The sequence below is a fragment of the Rhincodon typus genome, chromosome 16 (assembly GCF_021869965.1).
Source record: "Rhincodon typus isolate 14 chromosome 16, sRhiTyp1.1, whole genome shotgun sequence".
In the NCBI taxonomy this organism is placed as follows: Eukaryota; Metazoa; Chordata; class Chondrichthyes; order Orectolobiformes; family Rhincodontidae; genus Rhincodon; species Rhincodon typus.
In genome coordinates, this window is record NC_063347.1 from 32,093,179 (window position 1) to 32,117,612 (window position 24,434).

Here is a 24,434-nt window from a genome sequence, read left to right on the forward strand (position 1 = left end):
ATTCATAAAAAGTAGCAAGAAATATATCAGCTTTAACTTAAGCATGTCCTTATTAACAAAATAATCCTTTTCCTTCTTTTATAAATCACAAGAGAACATCAGACAATCTGCGGCAGACTGAAATGGTAGATGCAATACAACTGACACTGTTTAACTGAAATGCGCTCTCAAGGGGAATTTTGGTGCCTTCAATGGCACTAGTGTTGCTAAGTCTGATTTACAGGCCTGTCTCCAATGGTCTGCTTGGTGTCAGAGACAATTCTGTAAAGTAAATTGCATACTGTGTGAGCTTTCTACAATGATACTACCTTGTTATGCTAACGACTTATAAGAAGTTCTTGGGCACCAATGTTTCAAGGAGTCCTGTTTTTGGACAAAAAAATCATGTTTCCTTCTTGTTTTTCGTAACCAGGCAAGCACAGAAATTTATATAAATGCTTGAGTTTGCATTGACATCATAACCTTGATGGAAACTCAGCTGACAGGTGATGACGAATTCTCCCTGAGTAAAACTTCCTTGCCTGGCCAAACCTTCCACCACTTGGTCTACCTGTACTGCTGTGCTGTACCTCGCTAAATCCCTCCAGCCATATTAGTGCCAATACCTTATTTATGATCATCACCTCAACTTTGCACATAACCTGGCTACCACCACTGGATAAATCATGGAAACATAGTATCATGGAATGATATCATATCATTGATTACACACCAACCAGGCTAAATGGCCTGATTCCACAATGACCATCCAAAGAGGATCCCCACCCAGAACCACCCCCTAAACCCTATCCGTGTAACCCTGCATTTCCCATGGCTAACCCACCTAGCCTGCACATCCCACACACTATGGGGCAATTTGGCATGACCAAGCCACCTAACCCGCACATCTTTGGACTGTCGGACAAAACTGGAGCACCCAGAGGAAACCCCTACATCATGGAGAGAACGAGCAAACTCCACACAGAAAGTTGCCGGAGGCTGGAATCGAACCCCGGTCTCTGGTGCTGTGAAGCAGCAATGCTAATCATTGAACCAGCATGCTGCCCATAGATAAAACCATCCACAATTATTTTCTTGTATTCTTCTCCACTTGCATCCTTTTTCCCCTCCCAACTTCAATTCATTCTGTGGTCACTCCTGAGGTAACTCTCCTCCATTCACATACAAGGCCACTTTCATAATTGCAACTATCTAGCATTTAGCTCTCAAATCATCATGGATTTCTGCCATCACTAATTTTCTCAATCACAACCATATCTCCACATTTGATGCTCTTGTCTTGACTAAAACCATTACTGTCTGACCCTGTCACTTCTCCATACAGCCCTCATCTCTCTTTCTCAAGTTCAAGGATGCAGATTTAAAGTAAAATAGCAGGCATCTGATTTTGTCATTCACTAAATGATCTGGCTAAACTATATAAACCACTGTCAAATCCTGCTCTCCTCTGCCAATCTACTCACCATTCCTGGAATGCATTGATAGCCCTTTGCTTCTTTTCCTTATTAACTTTTTTTTAAAAAAACTGGTCTCCCTGTCTCTTCCACTTTGAATTTAAAAATAAGTGCAAGGATCTCATTGACTTCTGTGTGACCAAAAATGAAGTAATTTGATCTACTGCCTGTGCTCCATGTCATATTCATGAAACACACTTCCTCATCCTTCTACCCAATTCCTACCAAACTGATGCCCATACAACTTCCTTTCCCGGTCCTCATGTTTTAGTTATTTAATATTTTTAAAAGTTCCCTCTCCATCTTCAAATCTGCTATCACTATCCCACTTCTCAAGAAACCCACTTTCTATCTATCTGAGCTTACAACTATAATCTCCAGTGTCCTTTACAATCCAAAGTCTTTCAATGTGTTGTCATTTTCCAAGTTTATAGCTACCTTTGTTGCAACTGTATGAGAGAACTCCTTCAACCACATTTCCAAGGTACTCAAATGGCCCATATCTAGGTCATAAATTATATTTTATGTTGCTATGACCTTGACAAATTATCCTTACTCATGCTCCTTGAACTTGCTGCAGACTTGACATGGTAGGACTTGCCAATCTTGAATGCTCCTATACCATCTTTCAGCTATTAAGATTGCCCTTATTGGTATGTTTTCCGAATATGCTGCACATCTCATCTGTCTAATTCACGTCACACCAATGCTGAGATCATATTAGCTCTAAATAACAATACTTCTATTTGCAATAGTTTAAATATCTTTCAGAGGAATGTCTATACACATGATCTCAGCTCAGAGTTTTAGAACTTTGGTCTTTCTAGAATTCAAACTAAATAGATATGAGAGTCAGCTAACATAATCAAACACAGATTAACCAAACCACTGAACATTACATTTGCATGGGTCAATATTTTTCTATCCAGTCAGAGCGAGAGGATCACTTGAAACAGTATCCCCAAAAACAAAATCCATCCCTTGCCTCCTCCTCTTTATCATTAACACACTGCCCTGGTATCATTCAAATGCACTTTGTTTGGATCCAAGTCTATGCACCAGCATGTTCAACACCATTTTACCCAAAACTCAAACTCATCACTGTTTCTGATCTCACATACTGCTTATCTAATCTCCAGTACCAAATGAGCAAAGAATTTCCTCCAATAACATTTTGGGAAGACAAAAACCATTGCCTTTATTGTTCCATGTCACAAACAACATTCCCCCTCAGCTGCATGGCTACACATGAGTACATTGAATTTTACTGCTTCCGGATCAGATACCAGCTCATTTATAAAATTCTTTTTCTTCTCTTCAAATACTTCCAGGCCTTCTCTCATGGTGACCCATGACAGCCATACAATTCTCTATGATGGTTACGCTCCTCCATTTGTAGACTTTTGCACATTCAACACTTTACATGGTCCACCATCAGTGGTCGGGGCCCAAGCCTCTGAACTTCTGTCCTGTGCCTCTCTGGCTCTCTTCCTCCTTTAATACATGCCTTAAAACCTACCTGTTTCACCATGTTTGAGGAGGCAGTGGCCTAGTGGTATTATTGCAGGATTGTTAATCCAAAGACCCTGGTAACCTTCCGGGGGCCCTGTTTCAAATCCTGCCATGGCAGATGGTGGAATTTGATTTCAATAAAAATCTGGAATTAAGTATTTAATGATGATCATGAAATCATTGCTGATTGCCAGGAAAAACCTATCTGGTTCACTAATGTCCTTTAAGGAAGAAAAACTGCCATCATTACCTGGTCTGGCCCTCATGTGATTTCAGACCCACAGCAATGTGGTTGACTCTTAACTGTTCTCTGGGATGGGTAATTAGGGATGGGCAACGAATGCTGGCCTGACTAGTGATGCCCTCATCCCGTGAATGAAAGAAAAAATGCTTTTTGTCATTTGTCCTAATATCAATTTCTGTGGCTCAGTGTCAAAATGTTGTCTCATAACATTACTGCAAAATGCCTTGAGGCATTTAAAGATTCTCGAAGAATTAAAGATGCTACATAAATACAAACTATTTTCATTATGGCAGAAATAAAGCTCTTTGCTCTATTAAACAAAAGCACAAGGCTAGCCCTCTCCCTTCCAACTTTCAAAGCACCCAGAAGTGACATGCATCTTCATTACCAGTGTAATTATTTAATGGTATGTAGACCTCAATTGATCAAAACAATACATAAGGCTGACACGCCATTTGAAAACGTTTACTGATTTTCGATTACTGATTATTGTAATGACCACAATACATTAAGGCTTGTTCAATGTGCTTAAGTGTTATTTTTGCAATCTACTTCACTAAATACATACGTTGCATAATGCACATACTGTATTAATGTGTAGAGTTGAAAGACTAGACTGTCACAAAATAACAACTCATTAAAATATCAGTGCTGTCACAGATGGCAATCAATGGTAATTTTTCAACCATAATTTTCAAAATGCAGTATGTTGCCACCCTTAACAGTAATTAACCTTTCAAAATCTCTTCTTGTCCTATTAATGAATGCCTGACTTTGATAAGTATTTTCATTGTTTTTTTTTGAAAAATAGATCAGCTTTGGTTTTATATTTTGCACCACCATTTAACATCACTATTAGAAATGTGTCCAATAAGTCTGTACAGAATATGATACTTTCAGCCAGTGCTCTTCATTTGATATTTACACAAGAATAGTTATGATCATATAGTTATAGATTCCGAGAAATACATTACTTCAGAATGTGCCTCTTTAAACAATTCTATTTTCCTTCATCAGAAAATGTTAGCTTTTAAAATGCAAAAAGTAACGTTGCTGTCAAATTATCACTTCACAAGACAGTGAAGAAGAAAGAGTAATAAATCTGAAGTGGATAACTGCTATCATTAAAGTAAAAATTGTTATAATGTCATGTTGCTACTGCCAATGTAGCAGAAGCCAGTAATTGTTTTCTTGGAAATCTGTGTAGTCGTGCTTGTAGAAGAAACCTGGGTTTGGCACATTGTATGCGCTTGTTTTTTTAATTACATAGCCCTAATGAGCAACTTCTGCTTCTACTGAGCAATTTGGCTTCTTGAGACTAGTCAACACCAATGAACGTAAAAGGATGCACTCAGGAGGTGGACAGAGAAAACAAATTGACTTCTGATACATATAACAGCAGCCTGAGACCAGCCATTATGTTGCTGGAATTCAGTAAGTGCGTTATTGCTTCTTTGCTACATTGCACTTTAGAACAATTATGTAAGCATGCAAGATCTTACAATTTTTTTTATTTGCTTTTGTCAGACATCAGGCTGCATTCGTCTAAAACACTTTCAGAGGCAGTTTCAATTGAACAGGAACTTATATCAGCAGCATCCTGTTACGTGAATGTCAATGTATATTTTGTGCCTATTTTAAAATTTGGAGCTAGGCCATATAGGAACAAATTTTAGAAGCGCTTTTTCATGTAAAAGTGAGAAGAAATTTGAAGCACTCTTCCCTCAAAAGGTTATGGATGCTAAGACAATAGGAGTATTCAAAATCAAGTAAGAATATCAAAGGCTATAAACCAAAACAAGGGGAAAATGGAATTGAGAGGAAGATCTGCCATGAGATAACTGAATAGCAAGCATGTGTAAAGGCTGAAGGGTCGACTCCTGTTCTTATGTCTTTGTTCTTAATTTGGTTTTAAATGTTTTATAGACAAGAATAAAAATAAGTCCCATTGAATGTCAGAAATAAAATCTAACAGAAACCAAACAAACTTTAATTGTAAAAGTATACTACATTTCCCATTAATTTCTTTTGAAAATTGTTATGAAATTAATACTAATTAGACAATATAACAAATTTTAATTAGGTTTAAATGTCAATATGGTACATCCAGGTTTAAACCTAGATACCTACAATCAGACTACTACTCCCCACAAACATGACTCACCAAACAAGACCAGCAGTAATCTTATTCAGAAAAACGGTAAGAAAGTCCCGTCAGGAGTGTGACAGACAACTGATCCATGAGTGTCCCTTCTCTGATGCCCCAAACGTGTAAATACCTTTCAGAATCATAAGTTGTTATGACAGTAACAACATATATTCAAATACCATCTTTTGATGGTAATGAAACACTGAAAGGTGGTTCTTAGGAGAATTATAAAACAAAGCATGACATTTAGCCCCATAAGAAGTACACCAACTGACGAAAAGCTTCTTCAAAGGGGTAAGTTCTAAGGAAGACATTGAAGCAGACAAGGTAAGAAATATAAGGAGGATATTTGTGTATATAAAAAATTATTCATTTAAATTTTACCTCAAGAAAACAATGATCTGAATTCTAGGGATCGATTAGAATGTAGAAAGTCCATCAGCTTATTTGATCAACTTATCTTCTTTTAACGGCAGTAACTAGCTGTTACTTAAATGTGCTGATTTCAGTAGAACTGTCGACCATCCTTTGTATAAAGAAATGTTTGCAAACATCTGTCCAAATCTTGGCCTCACAGCTTGAAACTGTGATCTGTAATTCTTTTTCCCTACTATCTCTGAAACCGATAGTTAAAGTTGAGTCTGCTCTGCTTGTTGGAATTTCAGTCTGATTTGGGAGGCAAAATTGACAGTAGCTTCAGGAAGCTGATGCGAATCAATCAAGTCAACGTAGATATGGCAATAGTCAGACAGAATTGCTAGAATAATATTAAATATATTTGTTAATGGTTATTATTTGCAAACGTTTGGTTTTTTTTAAATCTATGATAAGCAGTAATCTTACAGTTATCAAATACAAGTAGAATTATCTACTCATCTCCAAAGATTAGGTGATAAATGGGGCTGGATTTTACGATCAACTTAATGTTGTGTTTAAAAGTGGGGGCCTTGTAAAATGTCCTTTAATTGAATTTAACTGAGACTTGACAGAAGTCCAGCTCCCATGTCTGTTTTTGTTTGGGGACACTTGGTAGTCACAGCAGTGGTTATGGCTTGCACCTCAGACTGCTGGAAACAGAGAGCTGCCAGCCAATCAGGTTAGTTAGTAGCTCTCTAAGGTAAGACTGCCTTCGAAGACTGGGGGCAAAGTCTTGTCATGAGCTCATTAACAGCCCTCCAACTGTAAGATGGCTGCAGGCCAACCAGCGTTTTGCTGGACTGATTTGGTAGACCTTTTAGTTGGTGATTGCAAAGTTGAAAAATTATTCTGTATGTTTCTACTTTCTCTAATCAGCTTCGAGATAGACATAAGTAGACATTGGGTCTATCAATCCACAGAGAAGGAGTGAAGATTCTGGTACAGGCATGATAAATAAAATAAATAATTAAGAGGAATATATAACAGTTGTGCCAGATTCAACCTGTCCTAGGAAATATTGTTGAATGTACAAGGATAACACATCAATGAAGTTACACATATGAAGGAATGGGTGGAAAATGACACTATTTCAACGTTTGTTTTAACTCATTTTCAAATTAGCAAAATTTGTGGGGAAACCTTTATTTCACACAATACATCAATTGGATAGTGATAGGCACTAAGTGCCTATGGGCGTCGCCTGCAGCCCAGTTCCCTTTGGTTCTGGCTTTCTACTTTGTAAAGAAACCATCAACATTTGTTTTAATAATTGCCATTGAAACATTCTTCATTCATAGAAATCCTGTTGAATTATTTCCGCTGTCTAGCATGTTAGCAGACGCCAACTGAATACTATTGCTGCTGATTATAGAGTCATAGAGCTGGACAGCTCAGAAACAGACCCTTCAGTCCAACTCATCCATGCCAACCAGATATCCTAAGTTAATCTAGTCCCATTTGCCCTCTAAATTTTTACTATTCATGTTTCCATTCAGATGCCTTTTAAATGTGTAATTGTACCCATCTCCACCACTTCCTCTGGCAGCTCGTTCCATACACGCACCACGCTCTGCGTCAAAAAGTTGCCCCTCAGGTCCCTTTTAAATCTTTCACCTTAAACATATGCCCTGTAGTTTTGGACTCCCTTACCCTGTGGAAGAAAAGATCTTACCTATTCACCCTATCCATGCCCCTCACGATATTATAAACCTCTGTATGGTCACCTCTCAGCCTCCGACCCTCCAGGGAAACCAAGGCCCAGCCTATTCAGCCTCTCCCTATTGCTCAAAACTCAGCAATTCCACCAAAATCCTTATAAATCTTTTCTGGACGTTTTCAAAGTTTAACAACATCTTTCCTCCAGCAGGGAGACCAGAATTGAACACAGTATTCTAAAAGTGGCCGAACCAATGTCCTGTACAGCCGCAATGTGACCTCCCAACTCCTATATTTAATCCAATGACAAATGAAGGCAAGCATGCTAAACACCTTCTTCATCACCCTGTCTAACAGTGACTCTACTTTCAGGGAACTATGAACCTGCACCTGCACTCCTAGGTCTCTTTGTTTGGCAACACTCCCCTACTATTAATCGTACAGATTCTGCTCTGGTTTGCCTTACCAAAATACAACACCTCTCATTTATCTAAATTAAACTCCATCTGCCACTACTTCGCCCACTGACCCACTGATCGAGGTCCCGTTGTACTTGAGATAATCTTCTTCACTGTCCGCAATACCACCTATTTTGTTGTTATCTGTAAACTTACTAACCATACCTTTTATGTTCGCTCCAAATCATTTCTATAAATGACGAAAACCAGCTGACCCAGCACCGATCCTTGCGGCACATTATTGGTCACTGGCCTGCAGTCCAAAAAACAACCCTCCACCACCAGCCTCTGTCTCCTACCTTCAAGCCAGTTTTTTTTGCCCAATTGGCTAGCTCCCCCTGAATTCGATATGATCTAACCTTGCTAACAGTCTATCATCGGAACCTTATTGAACACTCTGCTTAAGTCCATATAAACAACGTTGACTGCTTTGCCTTCAATCTTATTTGTCACTTCATCAAAAAACTTAACCAAGTTAGTGAGACACAATTTCCCATGCATAAAGCCATGTTGACTATCTCTAATCAGTCCTTGTCTTTCCAAATGCATATAAATCCTGTCATTCAAAGACTCCTCCAACAACTTAGCCACCACTGACATTAGGCTCATTGGTCTATAGTTTCCTGGCCTTTCCTTACCACTTTTCTTAATTAATAGCACCACATTAGCCAATTTCCAGTCTTCCGGCAGCTCACCCGTGGCTATCAATGATATAAATTCCTTAGCAAGGGTCAGCTAATTTAGCACAGTATATGGACAGATTATAATACATCAATACTTTTAGTCATTCAAGAGAAATCATGCCACTAGTGAGAAATGTTTCAAAACCTGCAGCCTCATTACTACTGTCTGGAATATTAATTGCAACATATTGTGAATTAAATGCAGCAAGGGAACCTCATCTTTTGCACAAAAACAGTTCTGAAGAAAGGTCATCGGATCTGAAACATTAACTCTGCTTCCTCCCCACAGATGCTGCCAGACCTACTGAGTTTCTCCAGCAATTTGTTTTTGCTTTAAGATTTCCAGCATCCAAAATTTTCTGTTTTTTTTTCAAACCCCATCTTTCAGCTAAGTATTATTTGAAAGTTCAGTTAACCAGTCAAATTCTTAATACAGTTTTTCATAAAATGTAATGGAAACTGCACAATATCAAAATGTTGCAAATCTGAAAAGCATTTCGCCAGATTAGTACAGCTTTAAGTACTGTAGGACCTCATTTTGGTGAGGGTGTGTGTTTAAATATAAAATAAAACTGATGAAGTAAGTGGCCATAAATTTGGCAAGCAATGGACTGAAGTTCAGGAATGTACTTTTTCTATAAGACTGTCAGAAATAGATTTAATATGTGAAAATTAAGTCTTGAACCGTGACTAATACCACCATTAACACCTCCGTTTTTGTTTTATTGGAATAAAATGAGCATGAGAAAATGACTGATTCTACAATTATTGCAAAAACAAGAACTGCTTGAACAAACGTGGTTCTTTCATGGTTCTGCATCAGTCTCAAAAGTAATGAAGGATTCTAACATGATAAGGCACAACACAAATACAGGCTGCTGAACAAGCATAAGACCCAGCTTTAATTCTAAATTAATTTTAAGTTCCTCCTCTCCGGATTTGAGAATGGATGGTGAACCGCTGACATTTCAGCCATTTTTAATGGCAATGCATTGTGTAGTTATGATCTGCATAATATGTAATTTCATGAATCATTATGCTCTGAATGCCAATTCTAACCATGTGACTGAATATCCCAACTAGCAATCACACTGAGATTTGAAAAACGGGTTGCCAGCTAGAATTTTTATATCATGGTTAGCATTTCCAGCAGTGATTAATTATCGCTGAAGTGATTCATTAGCTGTGTTGTGCACTCCTCAAGAATGACAGCAGGTACTTGGCTACACCCATGTGATACAATGGTTGTTAAATTTAACAGTTTTAAACCCAAATGCTGAGAGAAAACCAATTCGTATTCATCCGCATTTTTATAAAACAAATCGCCAGCCCCGATTTTAAACTCATCCGTCCTAACTCCTAGGTTTTATTTACATGGTCTCAATGTTAAGTCCCACCTAAAGTTGATTGTTAGGACTGTAATTTTGGGCAGTGACCAAAAAGAACCCAAGGGTAAGATCTCAGAAATATGGGGTGTTGAGGTAGAATAGACAGCTTTAAGAGTCCTCCTTGCACATGCGCAAATATTAAAACATACCTGGACCTACCCTGATCTGGATCCTGTTAATAAGACATTTTGCTACAAGTTCTGCTATTTACATGATTCTCTGTTCAGTTCATGTTGGAGCCCTGAATTGCAACAGTGCTCTCTGACTTTGGAACAAAGATAAAATACTCAATGGATTGTAAAGGAATCTGTTCCCATTATCATGAACTAACCAGATTAGAATGTTGGCCAGAGTAAATGCATTGCAAAAGCTGCATTTGGCATAATTTAACCTCTGGTTTGCAACATTCATACGAGGTGGGCAGTCAAAATCAGGTCTTCCCAGGTAGCAGATTACCCAGGATTAATACCAGAATTAATGCATACTGAGAAATACAGAAGAATGGGGCTTCCAGCAATTCTTTAAAACAGAATTTGAAAAACCTTTGAAAAATAATTGAAAGTTATGGTTGAAGGTTATTTTGTTATTATCTGTCATAGGGAAACGTATTCAACTGCAGCTTGTTTCTTCAACTTATAAAGCCAGAGTTTTATTTTGCTTTGACCATTTTTTTGCTGTTGCTTTAGTCAGCTCCAAGTGAAAGAATGTTTTCTTAACTTTTGAGTCATTCATTCTTATGTTTCTCTGAGGGGAAATCAGCTCTCACACGAAAGGCTTTGACGTAGTTGACGATGTGTCATCTCAAGTTTTTCCTTATCTAAAAATGCTCAGCCTCACTAGGGCAAATGGAACTTGTATCTCCTCCACTGCTTTCTAAGCAAGCTATAAGCATGTAGGCCCACCATTCATTCCACTTGCACAGTGCTTTTCAAGGTCATGATTTCTAAGAACTATAGAAATAATCTCTCAACCTTTGTGGAAATAAAACATTTGTGCATTTTTGTGCACATGATTAGCAGCAATTAGTATTAACTGGACAGTACGTTCCTCTGTAGGTACCTGCATGTATGCAAAATACAATATTTAAAATTGCTTTACAATGCACCAAACATTGTGTTATAAAGTGGAGGTTGAATCCCTCTGAGAACTAAAACTGAAATACCTAAAGAGGAGAACCTCGCCTTATAATCTGTAAAAGCAGTGTGAAAAGTGGTGTAATCCACTCTTTAGCAACTTCTAGTGGTTAAATAAAATAAATCCCTGACACTCACTTAAAAACAACAAAAAGCAATTTATTTATCTAACTCTAACAGTAAACAAATTAACTGAACTATTAACAAACCAAATAAATCCCTTCTAACTACTAACTATTCCAGAATAAAACAAGATTCTAATGGTATGCTGTTCCAATAAATATAAGTCCCACTTATGTAAAAAAAGAATTTAGCCTCTTGAAATTACAGCCAGGTTACGTTTCTTCCGGAATGTTTTGTGCCTTCTCCATCGATTCTTCAGTCAGGAATGCCTTCTCCATCAATTCTTCCATCAGGAATGTTAACTAGTTGTGCCATTGTAAACTTTGTTATTTAGATCGTGCTTTCAATAATACACAGAGGAGTCTGTGAGAGCCAGCAACACTCTCTTGAGAGCTGAGGGCTGCTAGCTCTGGTGGATGGCAGTTAGTTCTGCTATTTTTGTCCAACTGCCCCCTTCTTTTATACTCTTGATGCCATATTGACATTTCTTAAAATAGGATTGGTCTCATGTTGCGAAAACCATCAGATTTAAATTTTGTTTTTGGTATCTAAGTGCCTGATTCAAATTGATAGGTTAAATTCAAAACTTGTTGTCTTGGCAAAAACTGCTGCTTCGCCTGTTAACTTTTGATACAAATGTTTCAATTTGGGTGTTCTCTGTGTACTTGCAAACTTTTAAGTTGCTGCTCACAGACATCCATTTTAAATATTTAAGCATTAAAAAAGCACATTGTCTTTTAAAGGGATCATGCAATACATTCCCCCCTAGCATTTTACAAACACCAAACTCTAACTTCCTGCCTACCAATCCATAAGTACTCTACGCAACTTCACAAAAATTGTCAGAAAACCTTGAAAAATGATTTCTAGAACTACCACTGTGTTTTTAAGCTCTTTTTTTCTTTGACATTGCTGGTGAACTATGTGGTACAGCTGCATTTTAAATCATGACAAGTTGATGTTCCATTACATTCCCATTACAACTGCTTTTTCGAAGTAATAAAATGTAGTTCATAAGGTGATTGGTCTTCATATTGCACTCAATGCAACTTCATTGAGATGGGGAACTCATGTTATAGTGAGCAGCAAAAGAGAATCTGCTGCCTTACATATTCCATTGAGGTACTAGCCAACTCTCCATGCAGTCACAATCTAGTCTGTACTGGCATAATCTAAATATAAGGTTTACATGAAGAGCCATCAACTTATTTTTAACTTAATAAAATCGGTACTTTGATCAACTCAAGGATTTGAGGGATTTTGAAAAATAAATAATATGTTTAAAAGAAGTATTGTAAAACTCAATTTTTTCTTTGTATTCTAAATGTCTGATAACCGATTAGCAGCACTCACCAGGGTATCAGACCATTCAGCACTGATGATGCCATGTATGAAATCTTTTTTCGAGATCTCATTTCATTTTATGACAGATTACTAACCCTTTAGATGCACTTCGAAATTATAATCTAGTTTGCATTTGCCAATATTTATAAAATCTTGTACCTTTATATTGAAATATATCAACATAAAATGATTGCCAACAAAATAGCAACCCACAGCAATGAGGGGCTTCACATCTTGGGAAAGAAAATAGACTTTAAAGAATCCCAATTGTCAAGGTCTAATTGTATGTCTATATAAACTGACAGATTAAATTGCACTCCGGAGCCTAATTCTTAGCTTCAGCACCATTTTGCCCAGATAACTTGGTTTCTGGCTCTGCAGTCTAATGGTCTGAGCTGCCAAGAAGGGCAATCTTAATGATTAAAATAACCATTAACAAAACGGTTTTGTAATTAGCTTTATATTTTATAGTCCCTGTGTGCACATGATCGATAGGACGATTTATTCATTAACAAACTATTTAACAAGCCTGAACATGAAAGAAGGTCTTATCTGGTAAAGCCTTCTTAAAGTCTCACGCAATGAATCTTTCCCCAGTATCTTATTTCAGTTTACCTTCAAGCATCTTGTCAGAAGAACTCCATATAGTTGACAGAGTTAATTTAATGGAGAATAGGTTAGGAGTTTTGCACTATTTCTCTGTTCTTTGTATCATTTGCAGCTAAGAGAAGAGGTATGTGATCTACTCCCAGGTTTACCCATTAACAGTATATAAGTGGGTGTTTCTTCCTTGCATTACATGAATAATTAACACGCCATGTTTGGCACATTGCCTGAGCGGAAGTTATTTCTTAGTAATGTTACGTTCTCCATGTTTGGTGAAAGAATATGCTGTAACATAGAAATCACTGAAATACCATTCCGCAATTTGAATGTTTAGTGCAAAATGCTCTACCTCAGTGCCAGCGCAAAGTCAAATGTACCAACCCCGATAAAATTACCTCCATGAAATACTCCTGAATCCGTATGCTTCATGTCAGCTGCATCTCATTACTTGTGTATTTTGTGGAACTTCAAAAAACTCTCAACATCTCTGGTACAGGCATTTTATTTTGAAACAAGCTTGCTGCCCTGTCAACTATTTTCAATCGGATAAAACTAGTGTTTTCGTATAGGAGACAGAATAACTCAAAATCCATGCACTCACATGGAAGGAACTACCACATAATGGGGCAGTCAGTACAATCTAGCAATGCTCAATGCTCATACTACTACAATAGATAAATAAAGATAGTACTAATTTGGCTAAACCAACAATATGGTACTGCTGATGTTCAACAGCTGCCTTGATCTATCAGTCAGGGTTGAACTCCTGCTGCTTAAGCCCAGACAATTAGAGAATCAACATTACAAATAGTATTAGCTGGGTGGACCAGCTGTATGCTCAGTTCACTCAGAAGTACAGAACCTAAAATACAGCTGCTGCTTTTTAATCCAAATATACATTCTATATTGGTTCTTTTCTCTTCATTTGAAAAAAATACAAATCTAAATTCCTAGGGCAGTAAGCTGATTTAGTCCTGTTTTCCATACAGGGTCACGATTTGCAATCAGCTTGGTTCGACTGAGGAAATCTTCAGGCAAGCGTTGTGATACCACTTCACTTAAATAAGTGTAGCGCTCAGGTGAGCACAACCCACGCTGCTTGCGAACTGAATGCTTGACAGGGAGCTCAATAGTGTGTATAGTTAACATGTGTTCCAGTTAATTTGGGCTTCTTAAAGAGATGCTGCACTGATCATAAGAAAGCTGCTGCTTGTTGATTCTTTCTGCATTTAAAAGCTATTAAAAAAGAAAGCTCTTCAAATGGAGAATAGGAAAGAGAGGGGGCTTCCATGTTCGTCAATATTCGCTGAATACCTTAGTCGAAGGCAGCAAAAGAAAGGTTATGTTTTCACAGGGATCAGGAGGCACTCAAGGAACAACCTCAGAGAGAATGAGGAGGTGGTGATAGATGGGGATGCCAATTCTATGAGTCTAGCTCTGAGGATATGGCAGCAGTAACACCAGTCCCATGACTTCATGTGAGTGGTCAAGGAATGTACTGTCACAAAGTCTCCTACCACTCACTCCACCAATCACTCCTGCTGCTCAATGAACAACATGCTCATCACTCACCCATCAATAAACCCTAGCAGTCACGTCTCAGCCCTAGTAGATGCTGCACCTCACCTTCACAAACCCAACAATGATGCCTGTCTCACATCTATCTCTTGTTGTTTCATCAAACCTCCAACTATTCAGCCGTGCCAGACATCGGACTAACATCCTTCCCTTTCTCTTGCAGGAAAAGGTGGCTGTTAATAGCAGGGAGCAGAGCTGAACTGGAAGTGAACATGCAAAACCTTCTCATTCCCTCTGAGGATGTTCCTTGATGGCCTCCTGATCCCTGTGAAAATATAACCTTCCTTTTGCTGCCGATCTCTTGAACTAAGGTATTCAGCTAATATTGACGAACCTGGGAACCCCCTCTCTTTCCTATTCTCCATTTGAAGTGCTTTTTTTTAAATAGCCAATTTCTGCAGAAACAGTCAGCAAGCAGCAACTTACTTATGATCTTTGCAGCACCTCTTTAAGAAGCCCAGACATCTTCTTAAAGACACGCACATGTTCACTGATAGTCTTCCTTCGATCTTGCAGGTCAAGTGGCACTCATCTACAGGGAACAGAGTAGACTAGTGAGTCAGGCGTATGATTTTTAAACCTACAGACACCTTTTTGCACAGTCTCCTTGGTTTGAGGAAATGTCTTCCTTTTTGTCAGTCCACAATCTAAAAAATAACAGAAATAAAAATATGTGGTCCTCATAATAGGTGTGTTGAACTTTCCCAGCAATTATGCATGGATCTTACAACCGTGTTCTCCCATTTATATCCATAAGCAAGATAATAGGATTATTTGGTTCATCAGATGATCATCTGGCTTTTTATCTATAACTAGAACGCAATTTGAGTACAGATGTTTCAATTCAACAGGTATTTACACAAATTATGCAAGATACTTTATGCATTTAACACTAAACAGAGTTTTACTTGCTGAATAAATCCTACAATTAGCTTCCATCACATTCCAAATTTCTCCACAATAGCAAAGGATGAGAACTGGTTGATCCTCACAATTCCAGTCAGGTATAAATCTTGCTTAAGGTATCCACCCAAATTACCCTTTCTCTTGTCAGTGAGATGTTTCCTGCATTCACCATATCTCATTCCACATTACTGAGAAGAAAACACTTGCTTATGAAGGTCATGCAGTTTCCTGCGGTTAAGACCCTTTGTTCTGTTTGAAATAGCTCATTACGGCTCAGTATATCTTAAATCACAAGTTCTCCTGCTGAATGTGGTGGCTATTTTTATGCTTTCTTGGGGTGTTTTCGCTATCACTCAACGAAATGTATGGTAAATAGCATCAAAGTGTTCATTTTCTGAAACCACCCAACTGAACATGATGCAGAGTTTTGTTGGCAGCATTATCCTTACATCAGCAATGAATATTATGCCTTTGTATCACTGTAATATCTTGGGCAGATTTACCGCCAGATTTAGCACCACCGGCAGGCAACTTTTAAGAGTCAGCCACTGAACCTGGTTAGCACTATTGCCTACTGGCCTATAACTCAAAATCATAATCATTTTTATCACACTGACAGCACATTTTTCAAACAGCACTTGTTTTTTAACCAAGTTTCAATGCTTCCTGTTCACAGCCCTGTCATAAAGCAGTTTGCATTATCCTGCATGGCTGCCTATGTGATTATAAATCATGACAGTAATTTCAAAAAAAAACTTTCAGAACACAAGTACTTTGTTACAATCTGGTAGAAATGATACTATGTAATCAATGTTTTGTTCACCCACCCAAGACATCAACTGCAAATTTTAAAATGAAATATCCTTGTTAAAAATCACAGGACTAACACATGGTATTCCATCAGTTTCATATGCTGATTACATCTAAGGAGAAGACCCTGGCAATGCAGTAATTGATTCAGGTACTTGCAATGGTAATAAAAACCACAAGAGCACAGTCTGAGTGTTTTACAATTCAGCAAAAGTCTAACATGAAGTAATTCTCTGGAGTAATTTACTGCCATGCTTTGTTCATAATTGCAATATATATTATTTGATTCAATTATTTATTATTTTAAAATGAAATTTTTCATAAAGACACATGCAAAACACTGATTATGTTAGCAGCAGTTACAAATAGGTTAAAAAAGTAATAAATTTGTTCGTGATGTTCCTGCATTATCAGGCTTTCTCAACTATTGATCACTGTGATATGAACAGCATTATATATTGTTTCTAACTAGCCTCCTTACCTCAATCATAAATTATGCCATATCTAGTCGAGAAAAAGTTCATTTCCACATATTCTCAAGCTTCATACCATCAGAATTTCCTATTTAATTGTTCTCACAGATAGATGATGTCTGTTAATATGAACAGTATCCTTATTAATCTAACTTCTGCATCTCTACCACTGTATCCACCACTATAGTCCAGTGCATTTCCACTGGGCCTGCATTTCCTCTATCTTGTATACTTGGAAGCTTTTTACAATTCAGTGGAACATCCCACAAGATATATTTACTATCAAAGTTAAAAAAAAATCCAGATAAGTTCCCATGATATGCCTCATGCACAATTACACAAAATATAGACTAATGCAGAAAGATTAGAAGGCCAACCACATCTGACCCCCATGAATTTCCTCAGTAATAAGTTTCTAACATGAGTAGGGAAGTTTCTTGAAAACCTTGGAAAAATACAAAAAAACAAGTTAGTTGTTTTCCAATTGTGCTTCTGGAGGAGTAAGACTTGAGTGGAAACATATATTGTTTCCAGACCAGAGCACTGAAACAGACTAAAAGCATTCGAAAGATCCGTTCAAGAATCCGGATAGCAGGGAAACTTGCCTGAGAATAACTGGGTAAAACTGAGTTGTGAATCACAGCTTAACTCCTTGCATCATTGATCCACTCATAATGAAGTGAAACAGACAACAGGAAATCCCAATGCATTAATGCTAAAGTCTAAGAAGAGACAACTAGGAAGAGTTTTGCCTTATTATGTTTTACATTAATCAATAGGTTCTAACTCCAAAACTCCTTCAACCTCAGTTTCAGTGCAAACTGTCTGCACTAATTTGTTTAACTCTCGATCTGCTTTCTGAGGCTAAATTAACAAAGATGTGGAGCTGTTGGTGTTGGACTGGAAAGTACAAGTTCAGAAGTCAAATGACACCAGGTTATATTCCAACAAGTTTACTTGAAATCACAAGCTTTCACAGCACTGCTCCTTCATCAGGTGAAGTGATGTCATTTCACCTGATGAAAGAGCAGTGCTTCGAAAGCTTGTGATTTCAAATAAACCTGTTGGACTATAACCTGGTGTCATGTGACTTCTGACCTCAATTAAGAAAGACATACTAAACATTTCTTTTGAAACAATCCAATCCTTAAGGAAAGGTTTGCATACTTTAAAATGGTTCTTCTTTGACCTTTGGTGATGGACTTTGTTCAGCCATTATCCTAGTTAGCATATATGATGGAAAAATATTTATTCCTGTAAATGTTCCATCTCTTTAACATCACCCAGACTTTTTGTTAAGATAGAAGAAGTTATAACTTTCATTATAGCTAAATAATTCCCCGGAAGTAAATCATGGCTAATTTCTTTACAGCTAATATGACTCTTGTTCTGGACAACAAGACACATTCTAATTGTACTTGGTACAACAGAGCCTGGGTTTATACTCTCCAATTATCCTGTGTTTAACACTTCAGCTTTCAATGCACTGTCTGAAGGAAAACATATCTTTCTCCAGCAAAAGAGTTTGAGTAGCTCCTGTGTCTCTTAATATAGTTACATATTTAGTAGCATAATTTGAAGAAAAAGGATTTAACATTCTTTTCAATAAACACATCTCTATATTTCTCATCTTACTTGTTCACCTTTCCTGCACTTGCAGCAGTGGTTTCACAGTTGTGTTTAAAACTACAACTTGTTCCTTAGTATTTTCTTTGTGAGCTCCTCTTTTGGATTCACTCTTACGAATCCCAATAAGGCCCATGGGTTTCCCATGCAGCTTCCAGCATTGAAACAAAGGTATTTCACTTTATTAAAATGGAAACACTTAATCTTCAATTTTCACTTCCACCCTCAGCTCCTTCTTTTCTGGTTTAAGGAAGCCTGCTTATCTTGCAGTTACTATCTTCTGGTTTTCCAATAATTAATGAGTTTCTACATTCTTCCGAAAGAATAATTTCTCTGAGACCTTCATACATAGGCATTTACTCCTAACGACCATAACCACTGATCAAAATGACTTTGATTTCCATTTTCAAATTCAACATAGATATCCCCAGGCTTTATCTTTATATTTTGAAAGGTTTGCCCCTGTGCTTTAGGAACTAACACACACACACACACACACACACACACACACAGAGAATAGCCTTTTTGTTAAAGAGCATCATAATCCACAGAAACCTCCTGTGACAGTAATGTATAAATTTCATGTGATGTATCAATCAACTTGCTCTGTGTCAGCAGTACCCAGAGTTCCTTCAGCCACTTCATTCGTTTCACTATTTTCTGAAAATGACAAAGAATGATTCCATATTCTTCTCCTCAAAGTTTGGTAGGGCTTGTGCAAATTTAAGTATTTCTGTACCAGACTTGTGATTGTGATAAGGACTTTTCACATAATGAACTTTTCTACAGCTGAGATAACAAGGTATAGAGCTGGATGAACACAGCAGGAGGAGTGGGAAAGCTGACGTTTCGGGTCTGGACCCTTCTTCAGAAAATAACCATATGACCATGATTTTCTGAAGAAGTGTCCAGACCCAAAACGTCAGCTTTCCTGCTTGGCCTGCTGTGTTCATCCAGCTCTACACCTTGTTATCTCAGATTCTCCAGCATTGGCAGTTCCCACTATCTCTTCTACAGCTGACATCTCTTTTTAAACTTGCATACCTGAGCTGGCATTCTTTTCGCAATTTCCTCTCTTTGTCCTTTTCTCTCTTGAATCACTAGCTCCAGACTTTTAAATGCTCTCCCTTTACTTTTCTCCTGTCTCTGAAGTTCAAGTTAAGGCATTTTAAGCTCCATTTCCCTTTTCATTTCAAACTGCCTTAATTCTATCTCACGTTCAACCTTCTTTAATTATAATTATATTCTCATGAACTCAAGCGACTCACCACTCCCCCCTGCATTTCCACCAACCTAGACAATATTTTGACAATATTTCAATTACCCCTGCCTCTTGGTTCTAGCAACCAATTCTATCAGCTTATCTTTTATGAAGTTTTGTAAATCCATCAGTGTTAAATCTTCCAACTGCAGCATAGTTTTAGCTGCTGTCAAGGCCACCTTATACTATGAGAAAGCAGGTTTCTATTCTTTGATCCTTTGCTAATTCCCTTGTTCCACATACAATCTTACATTATCTGTGCTCAAAGATTCCAGATGAGCCCCAAACTTTTGTCACAACACAATTGGAAGAAACTTGCCAAAAATCAAATCCCACTATTCCACAAGCTGTCACCAATTAAACCACCAAGATGATCAATTTGCCTGACAGACCTGTAATTCAGAATAAAATCAATTGACACCAAACTACATCATTGATAATAAAACAAATGTTATTATTGTAAACTCATTTACTCTAATAGAAATACAAGAAATTTACTACTATGTAAATAAGTTATCCCTCTTTAAAACCCTAAACACAAATATATTTATTCACAAATAAGATAGACAAAAAGAAGACAGTTGGCACAAACATAATGGATAGAAACACAGAAACAGGAAAAACAAATTCTGTAGTTCAAGAGTTCTGGTCACAAGAATGGAGAGTTATTTCTTATAGTCTTTTGGATTTTAGTAATGGGTACACAATGTTGTCTGCAGAGCAATGGTTGATCTTTAATTGAATAGCTGTGCAGGTGGATCAAGATATTTTCTTGTATCAGAAACCTTTTTTTGGAGTCTCTAGGTTTTGTTTTTGACTTTTCACTCACAGAGAAAAATTGAGAGAAACGTTTCCTGCTGGCAGGCTTCCAGGCATATTGCACTTACAAGTCTGTAACAAATTGCAGCTGGACTAATCCAAATGCTGTTTTTAGGCAACCTTTTCCCAACCCAAGACTCCTCGTGCCAGTCTGCCTCAAAGTATCCACGAAACTGATCCAAAAAATAACTCAAGGTAGAAATTTACAGGGGCCTGAATGATGCGTGCTATAGTGAGATTGGTGTCAGAATCTTGTGAGAAGCCCAGCGAGCCCTATCTCGCCATCAGGATCAATTTGCTACATCATTTATGCATTAGCTAAGTGGCAAGGTGTATTTATTGCGAGGCAGCAGCAAGCTACCAATTAAGAGGATTATAGCTTGTTAAGCAGCTTACTAATGCCACAACACACCTCAATATATTCAGTTTCCTCTTACCAAATGTACCTAACAAGCTAGATGTTGACCAAATCAGTGTCAACTCATAACCCCCAACCACTGCCCTTTAGCCTTCCCTCTCCATGGTAAGTTCCTTACTATTCAGCACAGGCATAACTCAGGAGATAGGCTGAGAGAATATAAAGTTAGAATTTATTGGTGATGTCACTGTTAAAAGAAAACTAAATGATGCAAATAAACCAATACATTGAAACTGCTTCAAATAATCTCTTATGAAAACAAACATTTTACTTAAAACTTAATCCTTAAGTGCTTAGTCTCTTATACCAATAAATATTTCCTTTCAATTAGTATTTAGAACTGTACATCATCAGGAAGCTCATTCTGAAAATGGTAGTTTTAAAATCTCCTTCATTTATCATGTATCCATAAACACTCAAGCACATGGGGGAAATATAGCTCTTTTAGTTAAAGTCCTATACTGTAGACTGCATTATATTGAGACTAATACACTGATTCATTAAAAATACAGTTTCGACGCTTGTTACTTCTGAACACTTTTTGATGGTCAGCACTTACTGACACTTTGAGACTCATCTTGACAGATCCAACAGTTGCAATGCATTTCTGGATCTTCTACATGCAATCCTCCCCACAATTAACAGTCCCAAAGGGCAAATGATTCCACCCCTTTAAAGGAACCCTTACTCTCACCTCTGAAGTTTACATGACCACTAAACTACCCTCCCCTCCAAGGATCCCTGTCCTTACCCAACAGTATTCTACGTTTGTATGCTTCTGCATGGTGAGGCACCAAATCTTTTACCCAATAATCTGATCAGGCTCAAATCTTAAAAGTAGTCAGTTATGGATATGTTTTCAGTTTGAATGCTTTAGTCCACTTCAAACTAACCAATGAAATTTCAAAGGATAATTAGGAACACTGTTCATCAATATTCAAGCCAGTCCTGAGTGCATCAACTGTTTGGAATATTTCAAAAGTAAACTATTCAGAGAAGTTATATTTGTTTTAAGACCAATCTAATTCTGAAGTACAGTCAAATAATAGTAAACACACATTGCAGTAGATTTTGACTTTGTGTGATAGAGTAAAATTGGTAAGAACAAATCAGCAGCCTGATTTATATCTCCCACAATTTTTAGGTCCACTGGCTCCTCTGGAGATAAAAATTGGGAAAGACATAAAATCAAGCTGGCACCTGTTTTACACAATCACAAAAAGTCAAGATCGACCTCAATCAGTTTGCCTAGAAATGGTTTGCATTTAAATGAAAATAGTGCCTGAACCAACATTTCAAACAACCTTATATAAAAACAACTGCTTTGAAAATGGTGGAATCATTCAATACAATATTCATGTAATATTGGAGAGTGCTGTCACTCGCAATCCCAACTTCAGCAGTAGCTCTATGATATAGGTGAGGTGATACTTCTGCACAGAATAACATTTCACAAGAACATGTACAACACAAAGTGACTTTACTTCTGAATAACCTTCAGATACATCTGTCAGAAGATTGAAAGTACGTATTTTGTTAAATACTAAAGTTAAGGTATCTCATGACATTTCTGAAACAGAAGTTTACACTTAACTGTTATTTTTCAATCACCAATCCTATTTCGTGGAACTGATATAATTCACTCAGATTAGTCAAGAAGCTATGATTTCTATATGCAATAAGTATATATTACCTGTGGGTGAACATAAAAAGGTAGGAAATTATTTTGTTTAGCATACTGTTTTATTCCCCAGAATAGAATCCTTGATTAAGAGCTAGGTTTGAGTGTGATTTTGCAAATTGAATGGTTCTCTATTATGATGGGGGGAAATTATCTGCGCTGCTTAAACAGATATATGTTAAGCTGCAAATTAGATACTTCAATCCCTGAAATCAAGCTATGTGGCCTATGTTTTCTTGGAAGAGGTTAAATGCTGATGTTGGGACCACAGTGGCAGCCTTCCAGGGAACTATTCCTTTATTTGGCAGCTGCCAGGCCAGCTGTCCAAATGAGGATGGTGGACAGGTGTTCTATGCTGCCAACTCAATCAGAAACTACCACTCAATAGCACCTCCGAAAGAGGTAGTGGCTGCTGAGGTAAGGTTGTCATCTTAAGGTGTCCTTGCAGGGGAGAAAGACACTTCATTCTTCTGTCTTGGTGCAGCTACTATTGCTGCCAGCTGCCCTCTTCCTGGGGCTAATGGCACTGGACATTGAGAAGACTAGAATAAGGAGCAGAAGTAGGCTATCTGGCCCATCAAGTCCACTCCACCATTGTGTGAGATCACGGCTGACATGGTAATGCTCAGCTTCACTTTCTTACCTTCTCCTCATAACCCTTCATTCACGCAATGATTAGAAATCTATCTGTCTATCTCAGCCTTGGATATCTAAAGTAGTCAGTCGCAACAAGCCTCTCAGGTAAAGAGTTTCACAGATTCACCGCCACATTCCTGGGTTTGAGCTGCCACAGGGAGCTGCCTCCCTACAGTTGCTGGCCTTCCACCGCAGAATGGGACAAATCTGCCACTGGTAAGCCGCAGGCCACCTGTGAAGGTAAAACTAATTGAGCCTATAATTAGTGAATTTGTTTGCCTGGCTTCTAGCCTGCCTCCTGAGTGGGATGAGTTTGCAGCTAGGTCAAACAATATGATGGCTTTAAATGAACAGCATTTTAATACTTTCAATTCAAGATTTACTTTTAAAAATTACCTCTTCGTAGACATTATCATTTCTTGAAAAGTCTCCTTTCTTTCTTGGGAGAATGTGAACATGCACATGCTGGAGGGAAGAGAGAGAACAAAATTCATCATTTGACGCATCATCTAGGGTAAACATTTCACAGAATAAATACAAAAGGTCACAGATAAATTGTTTCTAAACTCTGGTGTTAATAGAAGGCAAATTTGCTTTTGGAGATTGAATTTTCAACGTTAAGCATTTTTGACACAGCTCTTCAGATGATAGATGTAAAGGCAGTGGAAACAGAAGGCAGAAAGATAATTTGAATACATCTTCCTTTTTAGGCTGTAGATATTGCCAACAGTTGTATGAATTCTTCTTCCAAAAGGAATGGTCTTATGTGTTTTATCTTGGGGCTGTCGAGGCTAGCTGATTCCATGCAAGTGAAAAAAGAACCATTGACATTGACTTTAATAGCAAGGTCTGGATTTTGAAAGCAGTCACCATTTGTGAACAATTCATTTTATAACTAGGAATAGCTGATTTTGTCAAAGGAGAAAATGTAATACAAATGGTGCAAAGTCATCAAAAAGCCTAAATGGCACTTTCACCATACTCAATATCTGTATCTAATAAGTAGAGGTGTTTTTTTTTCCCATTTGAAATGATAAACTGATTCAATTTTCTAGTGAA

The 24,434-nt window shown here is 37.6% G+C and overlaps 1 long non-coding RNA gene across 1 annotated transcript in view; it reads right to left on the reverse strand.

Annotated features, from left to right (window-relative positions):
• LOC109911571 overlaps positions 1-23,840 on the reverse strand; it is a 262,617-nt gene extending 238,777 nt beyond the window's left edge. Inside the window, exon 1 of the long non-coding RNA XR_007263905.1 lies at positions 23,772-23,840. This is a non-coding gene — a long non-coding RNA (uncharacterized LOC109911571). The remainder of the gene's footprint in view (positions 1-23,771) is intronic.
• Positions 23,841-24,434: the final 594 nt, after the last annotated feature.